Here is a 23,135-nt window from a genome sequence, read left to right on the forward strand (position 1 = left end):
GGAAAACACTGGAGGAATTTAAAAACACAGTATTGGAACAGCCTAGATCCAGCCCCTGCTCTGCCACTCGCTGGCTGTTGGACTTTGGGCACATTTATTCCTCTGAGCCCCAGAATCTTCATCTATAAAACGGGGAGCATAATTTACTGACTTAGTTTGTTGGGGCTGTATAACAAAACACCACACACAGGGTGGCTTAGTGATAGGGATTTATTGTCTCACAGATCTGGGGGCCTCAAGTCCCTGATCGAGGGGTCAGCAGCAATTGGTTCCTTCTGAGGCCTGTGAGGGACAGTCAGTTCCATGCCTGTCTCCTAGCTCCTGGTGGTTTGCTGTCAATCTTTGACATTCCTTGGCTTGTGGATCTCTGCCTTCATCTCCATCTCCCTCCACAGATGTCTGCATTTAAATTTTCCCTTTTTTATAAGCACACAAGTCATATTGGATTAGGGACCCACCCTACTCCAGCATGACCTCATCTTAACTAATGACATCTGCAATGACTTATTTCCAAATACAATCACAATCTTGGGCACTGCGTGTTAGGACTTCCACATAGGAATTTTAGAAGGACACGAATACCCATCTCTCAAGGTTGCACAGATTTTAAAAAGGAAAATGCAGGTAATGTACTTAGCACACTGTCTGGCACTTATAAGCCCTAATAAATGATAGCCATTAACTCTGATTATATTCCACTGTCTCCCACAGCACTAGGAGTGTGTGTCTCCTTTCTACCTTCACTCTAGGTTGAGACATATAAATATCATTTTAAGAAAAGAATTGGCCTTTTCAAAATGTTTTTATATGTTAGAAAGAGAAATGATCTGCTATGTTTTCTGAATTTTACAGAGTGTAAGAAATAGAACAATTATGCAAATCCTGCTAATGCACTCAGAGTCTGAAAGTTTTGAGGAAACCAGGCCACTGCCTTGGTGCTTTCTTCCGCTGTAGAAGACAACTGCTTTTTTTTAAATGCTGCATTTAATTATATTACTTATGCTCCAGGGTACTAAGTCTTTTCTAATCTTTGCCTTTGTAGAAGTGTTTTCCGATTGTTCCAAGGTTTTATTTACTCATTTATACCTCAACTAATAGAATTGTTGAATCTCTTGGAAATTAAAAGTAATTTAAAGAGTTTATTGTTTAACTTAATTAAATTCTCCATGTCCTCCCATAATGTGGCGCTCCGTAGAAAGAAAAGACCCACTATTAAAAAGTAAGTCAATTCGTGCAAGAGCAATTCTCCAAGTAACAGTGTCTACCCTCATTATCTCCCAGCAAATTATCCACTCTGCAGATTATCTGCTGAAAATTAAACTCTTATCAAAGAGAGTAAGTGAGAGCTAAGGTACTTGCTCTGCCATGAACTCTTTGGTAACTTTTTGCCAAAGTCTGAAAGCTCTCAGATGCGGCATTCCTTGGCTGGTATGGTAGGGACTGATAACTGTTTAAAGCACTCAAGTTTTTCAAGAAATTATAGAAACTTCCAGCGAGGGTCATCAGCATATGGTCAGAGCCTGGACGTTTTGCAAGACTCAAAAAAATACTCTCCAAACTCCTTGAAAAGCATATTGGAGTCAATATCTGGTACGATAAAGAAAATTGGGTATGATTTATCTCCCTCCCTAATCCCTTAGTCACAGACCTGAGAAAGACAACTTAGAATCTTACCCCACCTTTGCAAATCCTTTATAGCTTTTAATGTTTATTCTAGGGATTGAATTGGATCCTGTATAATAAAGTAAGGCACATTTTATTGTTCCCTCTTCCAAAAAAAACAGGTTCAAAAGCCCATTAGATTTTATCAGGTGGTAGGAGACATCTATTGTTTTAGCCTGGCCGACATCCAGCCCCATTCCAGAAGTCAGCACCTGGTCTTCTTTCAGGAACCTGTCCCTTCCCAACTCCTAGGCCACATGATTCGATGAGTTGATCCCATCCTCAACCATCCCCCAGGCTCTAGAAATGAACATGTGATTCATATTAGCCAAAAGGTGCATTCCATTTTCTAGGCCACAACTACAGGTTCAGGGATGGGCCAGTGATCCAAGAAGTTGCAAAGAACATCTTTATTAGAATGGTAGATTAGAACTGGGAAAGATGAAGTATTTTCCCAGAAGGTGCTAAGCTGGCGTGTTGCCATCTTTGTCACCACAAGGGAGAACCTGCCCAAGAATAAAGCAAACATGGAGAACCAGGAACTGAGACAGACATAATTAATGATGTTTAGCATCTGGATTTCACTGTCCCTAAAATGCCACTGCTTGACTTCTCAGATATGTGGGCAGATAATATATTCTCTTTTTGGCCAGGTTAAATAATATTTCTTTCATTTGACACTAAAATAGCCAAATTTCTCCACTATGTTTATTAACAATCATATATGTAAAGTTCCTAGTGATAACAAGCAGAACCATAGATAGGAAACAGAGCCACTAAATTGTGATTTCCTTTTGAAACAATTTCCCTTGCTGCAGTCACATGATGACTTAATAAAATGTTAACAAATGTCCAAAACAAGCACACTCCGAGAAACCATGCAATTTTGTAAATCCGTTCATCTCTTTCCCTTTGTTCCTTCGTGGTCTCAGCTCTGGTTCCCAGAAGCTGACCTTGAAACAAGGATTCATGTGCAAGGAATTGATTGAGGATGTGGGGAATGTGGTTAAGAGAAAGGAGGAAGCCCAGCAAGGTACAATCCCAGGCAGAGTCCAGAGACATGGCATCAGCCTGACCCTGCTGGCTTGCTCTGGAGGGTCATCTGCACCTCAGAGTGGTTCCCATTTGAAGCGCAGAGTTGGGACCCCTGTACTCCTGCACCTGTCAGTCAGAGAGTAGAAATTCTGTGCATAGGCAAAGGCATCCGGTAGCCCAAGGGCAGACCTCTGAAAGAATCATAGACTGTTGGAGAACAAGCAGAGTGACAAAGAAGTGGATTCAAAAGCAGTAAAAAGGAATGTAGAAATGTCTCAGCAGACCCCCAGTATGATCTATTACATTCATCCTACTTTTCTGCTACCAGTGGCTTTGGGCAGGTTTTTATACATTCCTACTTAAAATAACAGGGAGAAAGAATATGATGCAGGCTTTTCAATCACTGTTTTTAATTTTCTGTAATCAGTGTAATATCTAATCGTCATCAGGGCTAAAAAGTCTGTCCCTTAACTTACTAAAATAACCATTGTCAGTTGGGATTCAGAAATTCTATAGAACTCTCATGGCAAAAAACCTGACTCTTCCATTCTCTGCTCCTCTGTCTAGGAACTTTAAACGCTATTTAAAAGTCCTTTAAATTCCTTGATTTTGATTCACAAAATGCTTTGGTGGCCTTAGAAGACTCAGACCTAATTTATGAACAGAGAATAGTTTTATGTTCTATTCTACTTCAACCTTTAATCCCTTTGCAGGTTTGAAAAAGCATGTATTTTCATTCATCATAATACATTGTGCAGCCATGTATCAAAAAATATTAGCATATTTTATATCTACAGATATGCTTCACAATGGTCTGGAGGTAGACTATATAAACATGTATACAGAACTCCTGAACTTACGATGAGGTTAAGTCCAGATAAACCCATCATAAATGGAAACTGTCCTAAGTGGAAAATGCGTTTATACGCCTAACCTACCAAACATCATAACTTAGCGTAGATGATCTTAACGTGCTCAGAACACGCACATTAGCCTACACTTGGGCAAAATCATCTAACACAAAGGCTACTTTATAACAAAGGGTTGAATATCTCATGTAATTTATTGGACAAGTATTGAAAGTGAAAAACAGACGGGTGGTAGGGGTACAGAATAGCTGGAAGTGTTTTAGTTGCTGACCTTTGTGGTCATATGGCTGAGTGGGACCGGCAACTGGTAGCAACACAAGAATCATCACATATCAAAGATCAAAATTCAAAATATAAACTACACTTTCTAGTGAATGTATATGGTTTCTATCATTGTAACTTTGAAAAAATTGTAAATCCGACCATCATAAGTCATGGAATGTCTACATATATATGTATATATTTATTCATACCCAAGCTTATCTTCTAGGAATAGCAGGTAAGCACTAAAATTATATAACTGCCATGTGATATCCTTTTGTATCTATTGTTCATGGCATCTATTTATCAGTTCTTTTTTTTTTAAGATTTTATTTATTTATTAAGGAGAGACAGAGAGAGAGGCAGAGACACAGGCAGAGGGAGAAGCAGGCTCCCTGCAGGGAGCCCAATGCGGGGCTCAATCACGGGACAATAGGATCAAGACCTGAGCCAAAAGCAGACGCTCAACCACTGAGCCACCCAGGTGCCCTATTTATCAGTTCTTAACGTCATCCACATTCAATGAATTTGTGTTTACTGACTTAACTAATTCACTCTCAAAATACAAAGTTTGAAAGATTAGCCAATCTTTGCTAATTGCATCCTTGATTTACCAAAAAAAATTTCTGCGTATTCTCAGCCACTGAAATAATGCCTGAGTTCTTTCACCTTCTTTAAACATGTTATAGAGCCTATGAATCATTTTGCTCTCAAGTTATAAATATCTGAAAATATGAGATAGTTGATAGGAATGCTAATAGATTTCTAGGAACATCTCTGACCACATCAGTAACCATTTCTTGCTGCTTTGCACTTCAGTTAGAAGGCAGCTTCCAATCATTATACTCTACTGCAAAAGGAGCCAGTCACAACCATGGGGGTCAGGATAACAAGAGAGTAAAGAGAGGGATTCATGTCTTCTTTTGAAAAGCTTCTCTCTAGATAAATCTTGCCCGAATGAAAAGAAGCAAGTAGACTTTGTTGATCTCTGATTCCTGAAAGCGGAGAGAGGGAGGAAAGACATTTGCAAGGGTGTGAGATGGGTATCAAATTAGAGTCTCATTCTTTCCCCAAGTGATTAGCCTTAATACTCATGGAATACTGAAGTTAGGGTCTGAGTCTCATGTTGCCAACAGAAATGAACTCTTTTATAACCAACTAGAATTTTTTTGAGAGAAAGAGCATGCGTGAGGGGTGGGGGATAGAGGGAGACATAGAGAGAACCTTAAGTAGGCTCTACACTAGCACAGAGTCTGACACAGGGCTCAATCTCATGACTCAGATCATGACCTGAGCCGAAATCAAGAGTCGGACTCTTAACGGACCAAGTCACCCAGGTGCCCATTAATGAACTAGAACCTATATAAAAACTTGAAACAAACAAACAAAAGAATGAACTCTTTATTTGAAAACAAACAATTCACAATCAACTGACCACCTTTTCTAAAGCTTACAGAGGATTTCTAAGGGGACTCTTTTCCAGAAAAAAAGAAAATTATGTCATTCTCCGAATACTAATACACTTTTTCTCTTTATTACTTTCTTTCTTGCATGCACATTCACACTTGTTTATGTCAATATCATAGTACTATTAAAAGACAAATGTGCTGGCATAACACTTTAGCTTCAGGGCAATCAGTGGGCAATCCTCTTTTACTGGACCAATAAAAAAGTTTCTATTAAAAAAGTAAGTACACTAGAAAACATTCATGCCAATTCTCCTCACTTCCATACAAAAGTTGAAGTTTTCCAGACTTCTTGATTCCTTTAGCCCACAGTAACTGCTCCTTCTTAACCTTCTACCCTCACCCCATTGCCACTGAGCAAATACCAATAGGCTGTTAAGCACTCAGGAGAAATATAAAATGCTTTCCTCATTTCTCCATTTTGCCAAAACTAAAATAAAGTAAAATAGAATTATATATACTGAATTATACTTACCTATATAGCTACATATTTTTCTCTAGTTGCCGGTCAGGGCCAAATGCCATTGGGTTTCCACGTGTGTTCTTGGTCCGGCCTACCAAGTGACTACCAATTTGTGATCGGACCACCACATTTGAAGAGCTGTTCTGGGCAAAGTGCTTAACCAATTAACCCACACTGAGGCACCTGCATTCATTCCTCAGATCCTGGAGACAACCCCAGGTGCTTCTCAAGTCAAAACTGTCAGGTTATTCTTGTGGGCATCCTCCAAAAACACAGTCACAGAAAATAATTTGCCAGCCAAATTGCAGTAGAAGGCAAATCTCAGGAAAATATGCAGCTAGTTGACAACTACATTGGATGCCAGAAGCCAGGAACTCAAACTTGATCAGACTGGGGTATGGCCCTGGTCTGCCCTGTGACATAAAGGTCTTTGCAACATGAAACATTCTGGATTGATGCAGATGCTACTGTCCATTAGGAGAGAGTATTACCTTAGTCATAAGAATGTACTCCGCTCTAATTGAGTTCTGAACCTTACACTTCTGTGGGTAGAGCCTATTTAAGAAAATAAAAGATATTTTTTAAGTTTGGGGGTTGCATGTGTATGACATCATGCATTTCTTGTCTTAAACCATTATTTGATTGGTCAAGCGATGTTACCATGCTACCTAGGTTAGCTGAGTAGTCTTAGAGCAAAAATAGTGCCATGTGTCACATGCAGGGTGGTGTGTATGTATGTATTTGCTTGTTAGGCTCAATTTGTCACAAAACGTGTGCCAGTCCTTTCATAAGTACTAAATACTAAATCTATAACTATTTTCCTTTCTTTTCTAAAAGACACATCAAAACACAACCAACCCATCATGTTTTTCATAACTTCAAATGCTTAGCAAATCCTAAGTGATTTCATCACCCAAAGGATAATGTTTGAAATTTCAGGTTGATAATCGTTCCATTCAACATTCTTTAAGATCAACAGAGACAATTTCAGATTATTTTTGAACGATACTTTCCTTTGTTTACCTGACCTTATAAGGGATATAATGAGGGGGAAATATATGTCAACATGTTACTTCAGTTGCAATGATATTTAGTTCCTTAAAACTACACACAGTTCAGATCCTTGATGCAAAAAGTACTTCTCTGTGCATCTTGTTCAATGTAAGTCAGTGGTCCAGTATTTCTGTGTTTAGCCAGAGAATATTCTTTTCTCCCTGGTTATCTGCATCTGTATCTTGAGTTTTAAAAGCTGTATCTTTCAAGTCAACCTCACATCCTGCTTTTAGAGACTCAGAGTTGTACTTCACTCATGCTCTAACTCTTGCTTACTGATTTTATGCCTGACTCCTAAAATTGATGGTCTGGAAAGAGCAGCCAACTAAGATCCAATCAGCTTTCAGCTCGCTTTCAATGAGGAACCAAAAAGCTATTCCAAAACATAACATCTTAAAAAGAAAGGTAATTTTTTTTTCCTTTTCTTGAATCCATTTGTTTTCCATTCATTTCTTGAATGGCACTATTTTTTGCAGTTTTCTAAACATACTGACAGTAAATAGTAGAGAAGTGACACTAACTACAAAGCTACAAAGCTTCATTACATATCTATTACAAATTTATTAAAGGTTCACATATATTAAAAGATTAAATTACTTCAACATTTGATTATTGGCTTGTTCACTAGATGTAAATTGTACTGCTCTGGCTTTCCAGCTCTTAAAAGTTATTAATATTGAAATGAATGCATTGGATCATCAGTGATCCAAGTGGATCGATTCAAGCATCTTCAGTGAGTGCCATCTTCACAAGGAAGCAAATTTTGAATGAAAATATTCTACTTAAATTTGGATGCCAGTTTTAACTCCGTTCAAACATTCATAAATATATTTTATTAATTGTCACTGCAATTGTATTTTCAAAAGGATTTTTCCTGCGCTCCACCCAAGCACCCACAGCTGTGACCATGTTCTTCTCACCCTTAACTCTTTGCACTTCATTAATTTATTTCAGGACATTCATAAACTGACAATATTAAGAAGAGCACAAGCCAAAGTTAGTGGACCTGGCATTTTAATACCTTTTATCCAGTCTTGACAAACTAACCAAATTATGAATCCAAAGTTAAAGCAATCACTCTTGTGGGGGCAAATGAAGGGAAATGCGCCACCTGTCCGTTGCTGGTGAGCTGTCTGGGCTTTTATTAACTGCACTTGAACTTCCTGCTACAAGAGGGATTTGTCATTAAATATTTGCTGTTTTATTTAATTACTATAATGGGGAAGCATCAGAAGGGAAGTGAGCTGGATTACCTAATTACCTGCACCATGCTAATTAGTCCCATCGGTAAAATCCCTTGCCCTCTGCAAAATTTAAAAAACATCTCCTCTCCTCCCAAATGAAGACTTCCTTTCTGTGCTCAAGTCCTCACCTGCAGAAATCAAATCCACTTTGCAGTCTCTCTTCAGTTTGACCTCTAGGGGGCGATCCTTCCTAATTTTAAAAGGATCTTATTCCGCAGGAAAGAGTGAGACTCCAACCAAATCCCAGAATTGGAAAGGACCGTAATCATCTTCTGTGAAGACTTTGCAAGGAGAAAACTATCACTGCTTTCAAGTTACCTGAGACACACCTTGCCACCCTAGTCTTCAGTTTTCACGCCATGCCTCATGCGTGAAATTTTGAACCACCTTTAACTATGTTGGTGTAAGAAGTAATCCCCCAAAGCCTCTTCCAGCTTTATAAATCCCATCATCTTCCTTGTGTAATTCTGTTTCTTGGCATCAAGATACCAAAAGCTGTTTGCCACCTATTGAAATATTGACACATTGGGTGTTGTACCTTTAGCTGATTCTTCCTGGGTTTTGTTTTGCTTAGTATTTTTTTTTTTAAGATTTATTTATTTATTTATTTATTTATTATTTATTTATTTATTTATTTATTTATTTATTTATTTTAGAGAAAGAGGGCCCGTGAGCAGGGGGAGGGGCAGAGAAAGAGAGACAGAAGCAGACTCCCTGCTGAGGGTGAGCCCAATCTGGGGCTCCATCTCATGACCTGAGCCAAGATCAAAGGGGTGGCTTAACCAGCTGAGCCACCCAGGTGCCCCTCCCTTGACTAGTACTGGGTTGTTGTTTTTTTTTAAGTAGAAATGTGCCATCTAGTAAGTGGTAGAGATAGCCATATATTGTGGGTTCATACAATACTCAATACCTGTCCTTTATAAATTAAGGTTTCCAAAAAGTCAAATAATCATCCAAGGGTCATTGTATTTTTGGTAGTAGAGCCAGAATTTAATCTGACAGTTTTAAAATGTTCATCTGAGGTTTGCTTGCTAATCCACTCACATTCTATAATTCCGCCATTAGGCTCCCTGCAAAAACAAGAACTAACATTTATTAGGCACTTTCTAGGTGCCAAGCACTGCCTTAGGCATTTACCTGAATTATATTATTTCATCCTTACGACTCAAGTGTATCTTATTATCTACTTTACTAATGAGGAACCCAAGGCTCAGAGAAGGTAAGTAACTTATCCAGTGTCATTCAGCTTAAATAGAATTCAAGCCTTTCCTGTCTAACGTAGTCTGTTTTCTTATCTATGGCCACCTAAAAAGTCTCTAAATCTGGAAACTATTAAGGACTCCATTCTTTCAAGGACAGTAAAGAGAATTCAAAGACATCTCAGGGAAAACAAGTTATCAATTTTCTCAAAAGTTCCCTGGCAAAACTGACTCCTGTGGCTTAGAAAAATTCTAAATCCTAATTTCAGACAACATCAAGTAACATTTATGTTCCAAATTCTGAAGCCAGACAGCCTAGATTGAAATGTCAGTTTCTCATTATTAGCTAAATTATTTTTAACAAATTATTTAACTTCCCTGAGACTCAGTTTCCTTATTTGGAAACTAGATAATAATATGTATTTCACAAGCGAGAGGTAAATCAGTAGTTCCTCATGAAGTGCTTTTAACAATACCTGGTAAATACTCAGTAAATGTAAACTCTGTATATTTTTGTCTAAGGCCAAAGGAAAGAGAAGCCTAACAATGGGAACTAGGAGAAAGGTTCATCAACCTGAAAAAATAAATAAATACAAAGATGTGCACATCACTTAAGCTTAATTAATAAGACTTTTTAATGACCCCATGTAAACATGCCAGTTTGGTTTTGGTTTCTGTTTGGTTTGTCTGGGCGATAGGACTTCCAGGTTGCATAATGAGGTTGTTTCTAAGAGTCTACCTAGTTTAACAGGTCATGTGCACATTTCATTCCAAATGCCAGACCCCACCCCTGCCTCTGCGGTGAAACTGAGATGTTTTATTTCTTCAAGAATATTGCAGAAACCAAAGCTATCCTTGCAGAAGAAGAAAAAAATCAAACACACCAATCTCGATTCCGGTCTGTAGCAGACATTTCACAAAACTCAGTATTTCCTCTCAATGCCCCAGCCCTCCCTGGCCACCCTATGTTGCCCTCTGTCTTCAACAGCTCAGTCTGAACTTCAGGGTAGGGCCTCTCCTTTGGAAATGATAATTTGCATCTTTGATCCAGGGGTGCCACCTAGTAAACACTGTGCTTGACGTGGGTGATGAGTCCATGGCATGTTCGTTGTGTAAACGTCTCAGCCTCTATTTACCTGCCTTTGAGTTTCCTTTACATTGAAAGCATCTGTCAGTAGAGCAAGATGTCAAAGTGGATCGGGAACCCCTGGGTGGCTCAGCAGTTTAGCGCCTGCCTTTGGCTTTAGCACCTGCCTTTGGCCCAAGGCAAGATCCTGGAGTCCCGGGATCGAGTCCTGAGTCGGACTCCCTGCATGGAGCCTGCTTCTCCCTCCTCCTATCTCTCTCTCTCTCTCTCTCTCTCTCTCTCTCTCTCTCATGAATAAATAAATAAATAAATCTTAAAAAAAAATGGATCAACTCTATCACCTCCTGGGAGCAGTTGGTGGAGAAGACACAACCAGTAGGTCCATTTGGAAGGATGAAGGACCCTAGATTTTGTTCTTCAGGCTGTTTGTATGGTTATTGCCCTGGATATCATCACATCTGTCTTTGGGGAGCTTCCATGTACAGATTTAAATTCCTTTATAGTGAAAAGTTTCTTGTTACAAGAGAAGGCGGGTTGCTTCATATATATACATACATAATCAGTTTGATCTAGCTAAGAGTTCAGGAAGAAAGCAATGTGCTGTGATCACACATATGCATGCCTGTAACCCAGTGCATGGCGGCCTTTAATTCAGGCTCCTAATTTCATGTCTAGAGTTACTTTCTTACATTAATACTCCTATGAACTGTTTTCGTTCAAACTATTGCAGATTTCTCAGCCTGGACACTATTGACATGTTGGGTTCTACAATTCTTTGGTGTGGGTGGACTATTCTGTGCATAGTAGGACGTTCTGAAGCATCCCTAGCCTCAATCCACTAGATACTAGCAAATGCCACCCTCACTTGTGACAACCAAAAATGTCTCCAGCGGGATGCATGGGTGGCTCAGTTGATTGAGCTTCCAACTCTTGGTTTCGGCTCAGGTCATGATCTCATGGGTCATTAGATGGAGCCCCGTGTCAGGCTCCATGCTTAGCAAGGAGTCTACTTGATGATTCTCTCCCTCTGTCCCTCCCCAGCCCTGCTGTCTCTTGCTCTCATTCTTGTGCGAGAAAAAAAAATTGTCTCCAGCTATTGTTAAATGTTCCTTGGGGAGCAAAGTTGCCCTTGTTAGGAACCACTGGTGAACCAATATTGTCCTGTAACTTTTAAATGACGTTAAGTGCTGGAGTCTCATCTTGTAAATGAGTAGTAATTATTAAGGTTTTATTTTTTCCCCCCAATTATGTCCTTTGCTTTTCTCTGCCTGTAGATGGAAAAGCATTCCTTACATACCACAAAGCCTCAGGACACCTGGGTGGTTCAGTAGGTTGAGCGTCTGTCTTCAGCTCAGAGTATGGTCTCCGGGTCCCGGGATTGAGTCCCCCATCGGGCTTCCCACAGGAAGCCTGCTTCTCCTTCTGCCTGTGTCTCTTCCTCTCTCTCTCTTTCTCGAACAAATAAATAAAATCTTTAAAAAATATATCATAAACCCTTAAGTCAGCATTTTTGAATTATAAAAACAATAACCAACTGTGTGATCGTCCCAGTCCCTGAAACTAAGCTCCACACCATCTCCGCACCTGTTCTATAGCTCAGTTGAGAATGCTGGCATACGTGACCTGAGGCTAGCAGTCTTCCTGTTCATGCTCTCCCCAAAATGCCAGCATCACAGAAGGTCCACAGGAGCCTCAAGACAAAAGGCAAGCAGTTGCCTAACTATGGATGATGCCATTATCGAAGCACAGCAGGTGCAGCTCGGGTCCCAGGAAGCAGTGGGAATTGAACAATACCACCTCTGTGTAACCTGACTGCCAAGGAAGTAAAAACAACCTGTATATTCAAAGCACAGACATCTGTGGCATTGAGACCAGCCCTACCTTAGGTCCTGGAGTATGCCCAGGTCACCTTGGGTCACGTGCTTCATCTCTTCAGCATCCTCTTCCATCACTCACCCAACCTGTCTCCTAGGCCCATGGGAGCTTCTGAGCATCACTCGACTCACCTGGCTGCCCCCTGGCCTCTCATGCTTCCAACGTCCCCTCAAAAATGTACCTTTCCTGGATCCCATTTGTAGCTGAGATCACAACTAATCTGCAGTAACCTGGATCAAAGTCTCTAAACTCGTGGTCCATGGGCCAAATCTACTCCCCCCACCCCCACCACACACACACACACACACACACACAAAACATGTATTCTTTTAGCCGGCAAGGCAGTTGGAAAATCTTCAGTTTCACTGCCAATATTTATAAACCCAGAAATATTATCTAAGAAGTCCGGCTTTCCAGCTTCACTTGAAGAATTTGCATGTGACACCACTGGCATGGAAATAGTCGCTGTGGCCAAGCCGTGGCAACCTGTTTGGGCAGATCAGACTGCATGCTCTCTGGCTCCTCCCCGGCCCGCTCCCCTCATCTGTGTTACCTGCCTCACCCCTGTGGGCATCTGAGTAGGTGATCTTCTCATCTGAATCCCAGAGAGTCACATGCTAACACTGTAATTACTTTTGGAAAACAGAATCAACAAGGCTAATGGAAGATGCAATAAAATTAGAAACAATAGCTAACTTTTTAATGCTCTTAATGCACTGTTCCTAGACATCATTTTTTCGCAGTAGACCATCAAGTGCCTCTTATCAAGTGCTATTTTTAGGTGCCGTCATCAAATGCCAGTCACACTTGGAAGCACTTTTCATGCAATATTTCATCGACTTCTCACCATAACCATTTGAAATAAGCACCATCACTATCCTCTTCCTGGAGATAAGGAAACTGAGGCACAGAGAAGTGAAGAAACTTGTTCCAATGTCAGAATCCAGGTGGGAAAGAACTTGGGTGGCTGGACTCTAGATTCCAGGTCGAGTTTGCCTTGGCTCTTTGCTGCCTCTCACATGAAGTCAGTTCTGACAATCGCCCAGGAAGCAAGAAGCCAGGAAGGCATTTTCAATTCACTCAGCCAGGAGGCCACGGGTGAAGGACGGGACCCATCCAGCAGGGTCCAAGCCAAGTCTGCTAAACTTGCCCTCCCTGAATGGGGGCTCCTGTTCTGCCCAGGGACACAGGAAGTCACAAAGTGGGAGCCAGGGAGGTGGGGGCATAGCTGCAGAATAACTGAGGCAAAAGATACCAAGTAACCCACCACCTGTACACAGAAAGGACACCAACCTAAAGGATTCAGGAAGTGATCAACGTGTCTTTCTAGTTCTACATGTACCAAATCTACAGCCCAGCCTCGTTCCTCATTGAAAATCCCACGTCCAGACCCAAATGAGCTCAGCTTATGCGAGACAAGAGGCTACTCCCTCCCGAAACACACTGGGGAGCAGTGGAGAGAGCCCTGGACGTCCCACAAAACAATCAAGACGAAAGCCTAGGAGTCATCCCTGATCTGTCCCTTCTTTCACTGCCCATGCTCTGGACAAGTCAGTCTTACTGGCTCTTCTCCAAAACCTATCCCAACTCCCTCCTCTTTTCTCTGTCTCAACCACGAAAACCCTTGGCCGTGCCCCAGTCCTCTCTCACCAGGACTCCTGTAACAGACTCTTCACTCACTCCTCCGTGTGCACCCCTCTGAGCCACTTTGCAAACACCAGAATACATAGTCCTTATGAAGTATAAATCAGCTTACGCCATTGCAACGTTCAAAACCCTTCCATCACATTTAGGATGAAGTCCCAACTTCCTGACTGGTCCTAGGAAGCCCAGTCTATTCGTCTTCATCTCCTGCACTCCACTTGCTCAATGCTGGGAATCCTGACCTTTGCTCCTCAGGCACATCCCGTTCATTGCACTTATATACACTCTGCCCCCAACTCTTTTCCCACATTTTGCCATTGCTACTTCCTTCATGTTTCTCCCCATCCCCTTTGTGGCTATCTCTGTGTCTCTATACTGCCTCGTTGTTGTTATTCTTACTATTTTTTTATTTTAATTTTTACTTCAAACCATCTGAAATTATCCAATAAATGTATTTGCCTACCTGTGTCTTCTTAGCGTCCCTTCACTAGAATGTAATCTCCATGAGAACATAGATTTTGTCTTGTTCAGGGTTGTGTCTTCAGAACCTAGAACCATGCCTGGCACATGGTAGCTACTCAATAGATACTTACTGGATGAAAGAATGAAGTTATAGACTCATCATAATATTTCCAGCTTTGGAGAGAAAAAAAAAGGTAGGGTGGGGAGTAAGAAGACAAAGAGAAATTAGAAAGAGGGAAGGGAACACAGTCGTGTTTCTTTCTTTTTTTTTTTTTTTAAAGATCTTTTATTTATTTATTCATGAGAAACACAGAGAGGAGAGAGAGAGAGAGGCAGAGACACAGGCAGAGGGAGAAGCAGACCCCATGCAGGGAGCCCGACGTGGGACTCGATCCCAGGGCCCCAGGATCAAGCCCTGGGCCGAAGGCGGCACTAAACTGTTGAGCACCCGGGCTGCCCCACAGTCGAGTTTTTTAAGCACCTACAAGGACTAAGTACAGTGCCTCAAATGTAATAAATTTCCTCCCTGAATGGTAGCTGTGTTTGTTGGGACTTTATGCCCACTGATTTACCTGCACAATTGCATTTAATATTTTCATGGATCCTATGAGGTAGACATTAGTGTGGCCATTATATAGAGAAGAAAGCTGAGGCTGAGAGGTGTCAAGTAACATGGGCCAGTTAAACAGCTAAAAACTGATGGAACTGACCTGAAACCAGAAATCTTTTCCATCCCATCACTTTGTGACTTTGACTGCTGTCTTTGAGGTTCATTGCCGTGACCTTGCATCCTTGTTACTTTCTCCTTCAAAAAACTGGCTGAAAGAACCTGCCTCCTACATCTTAGGGATGTGGCTGAAGCAAGAAGATAAAACTCAAAAATTGTTTCAGCATCTTGAAAGAACACCATTTGATGGCCAAGTGCCTCTTGATTATCTGGAATGCCAGCACAAATTGTGTTCACGTTGATAGAGTGAGGTCAGCAACTGAGGTCAGCTTTGCCCACTCCTGCCCAGTCCATCCAACTTAGCCTCTGTCTGCTGGTCTTCAGTAAGATACGTACTAGGATTCCAGTTTTCCCCATCAATTATGATGTCTTACCTTGCAAGAGGAACATAATTTGGTGAGACAGAATGATCACAAACCTATTGACATACTAGCTTTTCTCGTTTGAAGAATCTTTATCAAGAATCAGTTCCCTAAAGAATCGATGCTCTATTTTTTTCCTAGCATGTTGTTAGGAGAGCAAACTGGCACAGCCGCTCAGCAAAACAGTTGGGTGGTTTCTCTAAAAAAAAAAAACTAAACATATACTTAGCATATGACCCAGCAATTGCATTTATCCCAAAGAAATTAGGATGTATGTGCACACAAACCTGTACAGGATTGTTCCTAGCAACTTTAATTGAAATGGCCAATAAACATGGTGCATTCATAGGTGGGATACTACTCAGTGAGTGATACAAAGTAATGAGCTATTGATACACCAACAGCTTGGCCCCAGCTCAAGGGCATTTTGATGAGTCCCAGAAGCCAATCTCAAAAGTTCACACTTACCGAAGTCTTCAAAATGGCAAAATGATAGAAACAGAAAACTGATTAATGGTTGCAGGATTTATTATGGTGGGAGGAGGAACAGGTAGCAAGAGGGAAATCTCTGTGGTGTTGGAATAGTTCTGCCTCTGAACCCCAATGGTGATTTCACAAACCTACACATGAAAGGACATAAAAATATACACACACACTGTACTAGCCAGGTACTATATGTACTATAATTGCATAAAATGTAACATGAAGGGAAAGCAGATGATCCCATACAAAGGAATTCTCTGTACTGTCTTTGCAACTTCCTATGAATCTATAATAATTTAAAAACAAATTTTAAGAGCATATTTAAGTCGCTCTGAATAGCTAACATGTCATATATGTTTAAGGATTTGTTATATATCTCTTAAAATGTTCTATCTTCACAAATAACCTGAATGAAGTTTCCCTTAAATCACTGACTTACCATAACTGTTCTCATTTTTCAGAGCTTCTCATGCAAAGTTAGCTTCCATCTGTTAGGCAAGGGTTGTTGGTAGACCCTGGTTCCAGGAGTGCCCAGTACATAGTAGTTGCTCAACAAACATTGGTTAAGTGGATGCATGAATATAATATAGATAGTAGGAATAGATGTGTAGGACTATTAGAAGGCAAATCGCTAGAGCAACCAACATGGAAAATATGGAAAGAAAATTAATAATTGAAACAACTTACAATCGAGCAAGGGGGCTGCTTCTTACACTTAATGCCATGGTGCTTTGTGCACATATAGAAAACACTATTCTTCTCTTCCAAATTAAGCCGTCTAATAGAAACTGTTAAGATGAAACACAGTTTTATGGGGTGGCACAGTTGGTTAAGCATGTGACTCTTGGTTTCAGCTATTGTGATCTCTGAGTCATGAGATCAAGCCCCACATCAGGCTCCACATGCAGTGTGAAGTCTGCTTGAGATTCCCTCTCCCTCTCCCTCTGCTCCCCCCCCCACCATGCTTGCTCTCTCTCTCTTTTTCTCTAAAATAAATAAATATTTTTTTAAAAAAGATGAACCATGGCTTTAGAGAAGTTCTAGGAAACTTCTTGGAGTTCCAAGTCAATCCAAAGCCACAGTTCTTTCTAGATAGGTAAAGGATAACCAAGCTCTGAAGGTCTTTCCAATCCTGGTTTCAACCCGGTTCTGGAAGTGATGATTGAAAATGGTAAAGATCATATTTATTCTTGGGTGATGGAAAGCCTCTGTTTTTCTTTGTTTTTTTTGCTACTCAACCTGAATAAACTTAGCCTCCATGTCTATTTTCTTCTGTGGCTTAGTTTGGGGTAGCAAAGTCAATGCTTACAGGGGCCCAAGCAGGTAATGTAAATGCATGAAGTCAAATAGGAGGTGGCAAGGCTTATAGTGAACAAAAGAACGTGCCTCACCTAAAGTCATTCAACTCTAAATATTATAAAAAGAAAGAAAACCACACAGCTTGTGCCAGCTCAACAAATTTGCAACCTCTGGGCTCAGCTCAGAAGGGTGGCTCAATTGGTAAACAATCTTGCAGGTGTGCAGTCCCTGAGGTGGAGGCCAGGCTTGTTTGTTTTCTTTTGAATCTGGATGAAGAAGTAGCCATAATGAGGAAGTGCTCACTTTGTTACAATGGAACGCCCAGGGCTCCTCCCACAGACACCCACCTGTTGAATTGTTTACTTTTTAAGAGTTTGGCATGAGATTTCAAGGTATCCCCAATGCCCTGACAGAGGCTATAACCCTAAAAAACAGCAGTTGGGTGGACATATTAGGGACCAAAAGGTTGTTACAAAGCATGGGTGGAGAGCCTGTGCCCTGTCACTCACAGTTCTCCAACTCTGGGAATTTGTAACATTTTATTGTTCTGGGTAAACTGCTAGAGAAGCAGAAGAAAATTCACATCAACAGAGAAGTTCCCAAAAGCTGGTGCCAGTTGTTCTCTGCTGAACTTCTGTTGAGCACTACAGTTGTAAGTCACAGCAATCACAAAATCTGTTAGCAATACCTGCAAATTGCCAACCCATGAGTCCCTCCCTCCTCATCTTCAAGCAAAATAATTCTAACTATTAATGCAGCCTAGAGGTCTGGAAGCTTCCATTGTGTGAAATTCAGAAGCTAATATGATTCAGGACACAAACTGTTCATTAAAAGAAAATGTAACACTAACGTCTGTTTACAGCTAAATGTCACTCAAATGATTGACATCTGGTCTACTATAAAATCCTATGTAATTTGAGTCCTGGTTTATGATTGTATCTTCCTCTGTCCCCTCCAAATAGAATGTTCCTACAAATACCTTAGCTTTTAATTTCAGAAAACCAGGAATTATTTAGACTTTAACTAAATAACTACCAGACAAAAATAGTCCCTTCTAGGTACTAATTTGATTTACTTATTCAATGGCATCTATCGAACTGCTACTATTTACTAGCCACTATAATAGATGCCAGAAATAAAGAATGGGTAAAATATGGTACTCACCCTCAGCAAAATTCAACAGATAAAAATTGAGTTGGTGGACATTGGCAATTGTCTATCCAGCATGCCTTCCAAATAGAGCTTAGGCCTTCCAAACAGAGCTCCGCTGGAGGGTAAATCCATTCCTCTTGTCAGTGATAAGGCAAATGAATATTCTTGCCTATGAATCATGAGAAGAGATATCCCCACGCTCTTCAGAATGAGCTTCTGGAAGCATTTTATTGTCATCCAATGGTGATGTTCTTCATGGATTGTATGTCTGGCACTTCTGCATCCAGTTCACTAACCGGCCTGATGGTGCCACTGACCCATGGGGAGATCCAGAGCTAAGAAAGGAAATGAAGCAAAAGTCAATGGATTAAGACCACAAAATATGTCATATGTCTTGGCTTCCAGTTAATGGGAGTCAATGAATTTCTTTGTCAGTAAGGCAATTTGAGCTGGATTTCCTTGTACTTTACTTGTAAACAAGATTGTTTGATAAGTTTTCTAATTTTTTATAGAGGACGAGAGAAAAAGAAAGAGAATCTTAAGCAGGCTCCATGCCCAGTGTGGAGCCTGATTCATGCTCAAGTTCACAACCCTGACATCATGATCTGAGCCAAAATCAAGAATCAAACATGTAACCGACTCAGCCATGCAGGCGCCCCAGTTTGATAAGCTTCTACAAACAGCTCATCCCATTAGATGATCCATGGTTTGTACCATTTTTTCTCAATGGTGAGAGTGACATTTCATGGCATATTTAACTGTGCCTTTGCTTCTTAGTTAAGACACTTGGGGTTATTGGACACTTTATCCTTTTTCTTTGCCCTTATATTTGCAGCATCCCTTCCCTTATTTCCTGCTAATTTAACCTAAAGGAGAACATGAGAAATAGAATATAGGCATTGGGAAGTTTCTCAAAATATGCTTGTTTCTGTGGCTATATACTAAGTCATAAACATTTTTCCCAGTGAAAATGTATTTAAAATTAGAGCTCAGTTGCCTTCATCTGGCATGGCTTAAGGATAATTCAACTGAAACAAGGCCATAAAGAGTGGATGCAGATAGAGTAGACAATCTCTCAAGAGTGGTTCCAGATGGTAACTACACTTACTGTGGGGAGCATTGTGTAATGCATAGAATAGTCAAATCACTCTGTTGTACACCTGAAACTAATATAATCTTGTATGTCAACTATACTTCAATAAAATAAAGAAAAGGAGAACAACTGGTTCCAGCCCCAGGAACCTATGCATCATGGCACTTTGTGCAGCAGGCAGAATAGAAATGTTAAGTGAAACCACTTTTTTCTATCCTCTGTTGAGAAGAGCCACAAGTGAGAAAAGCAGCATATTTGGGGGGTTCAACTGTAGAACAGGGGCCCATCACCTATATGGTTAATTCTAACTCTGTATATCTGCTCATCTTGAATTAGTTGTGGCTTTGGGTTCTTCACCTATCAGTATTTTTATCTCAAATGTAAAGGATACCATTCTGTGCTTAAATTATCATAGATTCAAAATTGGGAGGGACTGGTAACAGGGAGAATATTCCAGAACTGACTTTGAGAAAATTGTGTTTGATTGCTGGCCCATACGGGGATTAACTGGGGATTATAGTCAGATCCCATCCTACCCACCATCTGTAGCCTCGCTTGCCCTTCATTCTGAGCAGCCAAATAAGTTCCTGCACTAAAAAACAGAATAGAACCCCTGGGTGCTCACTGCCACATCCACCATCCGTTTGGAATAGTGACTGCAGGTGATCATTTATTTAATGACCAAATCCTATCATTTAACATTAGGGAAGAAGAGCTGTATATAAAGGGGAACAACAAAATGTTAAAATTAAAAAAAAAAAAAGAACCAACCTTTTTATATCAGAAGTGCTTAACTAAAATACATTAAGAATAAAATCTTGTAATGTTTATCATTTTCCTTTGAGAAGAAAATACTTCACAGTAATTTCTAATGTATATAAAAATATTAAACTTGTATCACTGTATAGTCTACATTGCTAAATAAGGCAAATGATGACAATTCTATTTTGAATATTTTTTCTTTTTCCTTATTATATTACTAAATCCAAGAAGAGATCACCATTTTCAAAGTACCATTGCTGGTTCCTCAAGCTCCTGGATGGGGCGCAGGGTCTGCTGAGTATTTTAAATTGTGTTTTCAGGCAGCTCTGGTAGCTCAGCGGTTTAGCACTGCTTTCAGCCCAGGGCATGATCCTGGAGACCTGGGATCAAGTCCCACATCAGGCGCCCTGCATGGAGCCTGCTTCTTCCTCTGCCTGTGTCTCTGCCTCTCTCTCTGTGTCTCTCATGAATAAATAAATAAAATCTTTAAAAAAATAAAAAAAATAAAGTGTGTTTTTGAGGCTCTCCTGGCGCTCACAGATTAAATATACAGAAAAACATTAAACATTTCTCACCATGATAATAACACCTTATATGTCCATGTACCTTTGGGTTCTTTGTAACACTTCTTTACATGCAATTTTTATATTTTATTTTTCATTTGTCTGTGAGGAAGATTTCATTATGCCACTACCAACAGATATTAAAAGTGAATATACAAAGAGCATGAAATTCACAAAGAGTAAACTAAAAAGGGAAACTTCAACTTGAGGGACACCTTGGTAGCTTAGTCGGTTAAGTGTCTTTCTTTGGCTCAGGTCATGATGCCAGGGTTTTAAGATGGGGCCCCACATCAGGCTCCCTGCTCAGTGGGGAGCCTGCTTCTCTCTCTCTCTCTCTTCCTCCACTACTCCCCCTGTTTATGCTCTCTCTGTCAAATAAATAAATAAATAAAATCTTAAAAAAAAAAAAAACTTGAACTTGAGTTTTCTGACTGCCAATTAAATTGGCAGTTGCCTTTAAAAATAATGTTCTGGGGCACCTGAGTGGCTCAGTGTTTGAGTGTCTGCCTTTGGCTCAAGGCATGATCCCAGGGTCCTGGGGTCGAGTCCCACATCAGGCTCCCCACAGGGAGTCTGCTTCTCCCTCTGCCTATGTCTCTGCCTCTCTCTGTGTCTCTCATGAATAAATAAATAGTTTTTTAAAAAATTAAAATAAAAACAATGTTCTCATAAGAACATTAGCCATTTTGAAGACTATCACAGGACAAAATGCCTTCTCCGAGGGATTCTTCCGAGATATATTAGAGTGACACAGACTGCCACTATGCTAGACTATGATGAAACTATTATTTCAATTTTAATATAACCATCACAAATAGTTTAAGGGCAACACCCACATGACTTCTCTGTGCCCCACATTGCTTAGCCTAGTACTTTAAATGTAATACCATCTCAAATATCCCATGCCTTCTACCTACATAAACAGGACTCAATAGAGGGCACCTGCCAGGGCAACTTCTATCTTCCCCAGAGGCTCTTAAACACATCAGCCAGGTCAGAGGAAAGCATCTTGCTTTGATCACCTCTAACAGGGTCAAAAGAAAGCCCTGGATACCCGCCTTTGGCCAGCCCCTGACATTCAAAGCCTCAGCACCACTGCCTTGAATCCGCCAGGACAAATCTCATTATGTCCCATATACTTGTGCCTGTCAATCATCTTAATAAGGCCCAGACTTTCAGGTCATCTGGAATCTTCCTCACTGTACCCCCCAAGGCTTGGCTTGGCCCCTATCTGACCCCATCTTCCATTCCCCCTCAACTCTCTGAAACCTTCCCACACTGCCCTCTGTGAGGCACAGTTCATCCTTTGTATAATCCCTCTCTGAATGGTCCCTCCTTTTTCTCACTAGAACTGTAACTCAGCTCTTCCCTGAGGACACTGTATCCCCTGCAGCCTCTCGCCAATGGACCTTCCTTCTCTCATACTGTTTGCATCACCTGGATGTCTGAAAGGTGTCTCAGGCTGGCATACAAAACAACTCCTCTATGGAACTCCTCTTCTCCAGAGTCCCCTGTTTCACTGATGGCAACTTCACCCTTCCAGTCGTTCAGGTCAAAAACCTTTCAGTCATCCTGATTCCCTTTTCTGTCATACCCTACATTCGATCTATAAGGAAATCCTGTTGGCTGTCCTCTCAAAATATATCCAGAATCCACCATCTTCTTGTCTAGGTTACTATAATAGCATCTTTAAAAGTGTCCCTGCTTCCACCTGAATATATTCCACCTTCCTAGAGTCTCTTCTCAACCCAGCAGCCAGAGCAATCCCCTAGGTCAGATCATGCCACCGCTCTGTAGGAAAGCTACTAGATTCCTTGTTTGGACTGTAGTAGTACAAACCAAAGTCCTGACAACAATCCATCAGGCCCTACGGGACCTGCCCCTTAGCCCATCAGTTTCTCCTCCTCTCCCAGAGTCACTCTGTTCTACACACTTCATGCCACTGTGCTGCCAGGAGGAACAAGCAGGCACTGTGTGTCTTGTGCCCTTGAGCTATTTCTTCTGCTTGAAATGCTCTTCCTCCAGATACCTTCCCCCATCCCCACACCAACACCCTTGATCCCCATTCCTTGCTTTATACTTTCTCCTATCTCTCATCCCTTCTAACATCTATAGAATTTTCTTATGGATCATGTTTTTGTCCCTTATCCTCCATGAGAATGTTATGGCAGATGCTGGGATCTTGCTTCTTTTGTTCACTGAGATGTGCCCACTGCCTGCCTAGAGCATAGGACTGATTCCTGGTCATCTCTCACAAACCTGCTCCACCACAGAACCACCACCACCACCCCCATCTCAATTGGTGGCAACTCCATCCTCATGTGGCCCGGGTCAGAAACATTGTCTTGAAACATCCTTGACTGTTTTATCTGTT

General features: G+C 40.9%; 1 long non-coding RNA gene across 1 annotated transcript in view; it reads right to left on the reverse strand.

Moving 5' to 3' along the window:
• LOC112925536 (uncharacterized) overlaps nucleotides 1-23,135 on the reverse strand; it is a 69,663-nt gene that overhangs the window by 11,997 nt on the left and 34,531 nt on the right. Inside the window, exons 6-8 of the long non-coding RNA XR_011994138.1 lie at nucleotides 18,356-18,678; nucleotides 15,031-16,680; nucleotides 11,637-14,494 (exon numbers count right to left, since the gene is read on the reverse strand). This is a non-coding gene — a long non-coding RNA (uncharacterized lncRNA). The remainder of the gene's footprint in view (nucleotides 1-11,636; nucleotides 14,495-15,030; nucleotides 16,681-18,355; nucleotides 18,679-23,135) is intronic.

The sequence above is a fragment of the Vulpes vulpes genome, chromosome 9 (genome assembly GCF_048418805.1).
Source record: "Vulpes vulpes isolate BD-2025 chromosome 9, VulVul3, whole genome shotgun sequence".
Lineage (NCBI taxonomy): Eukaryota > Metazoa > Chordata > Mammalia > Carnivora > Canidae > Vulpes > Vulpes vulpes.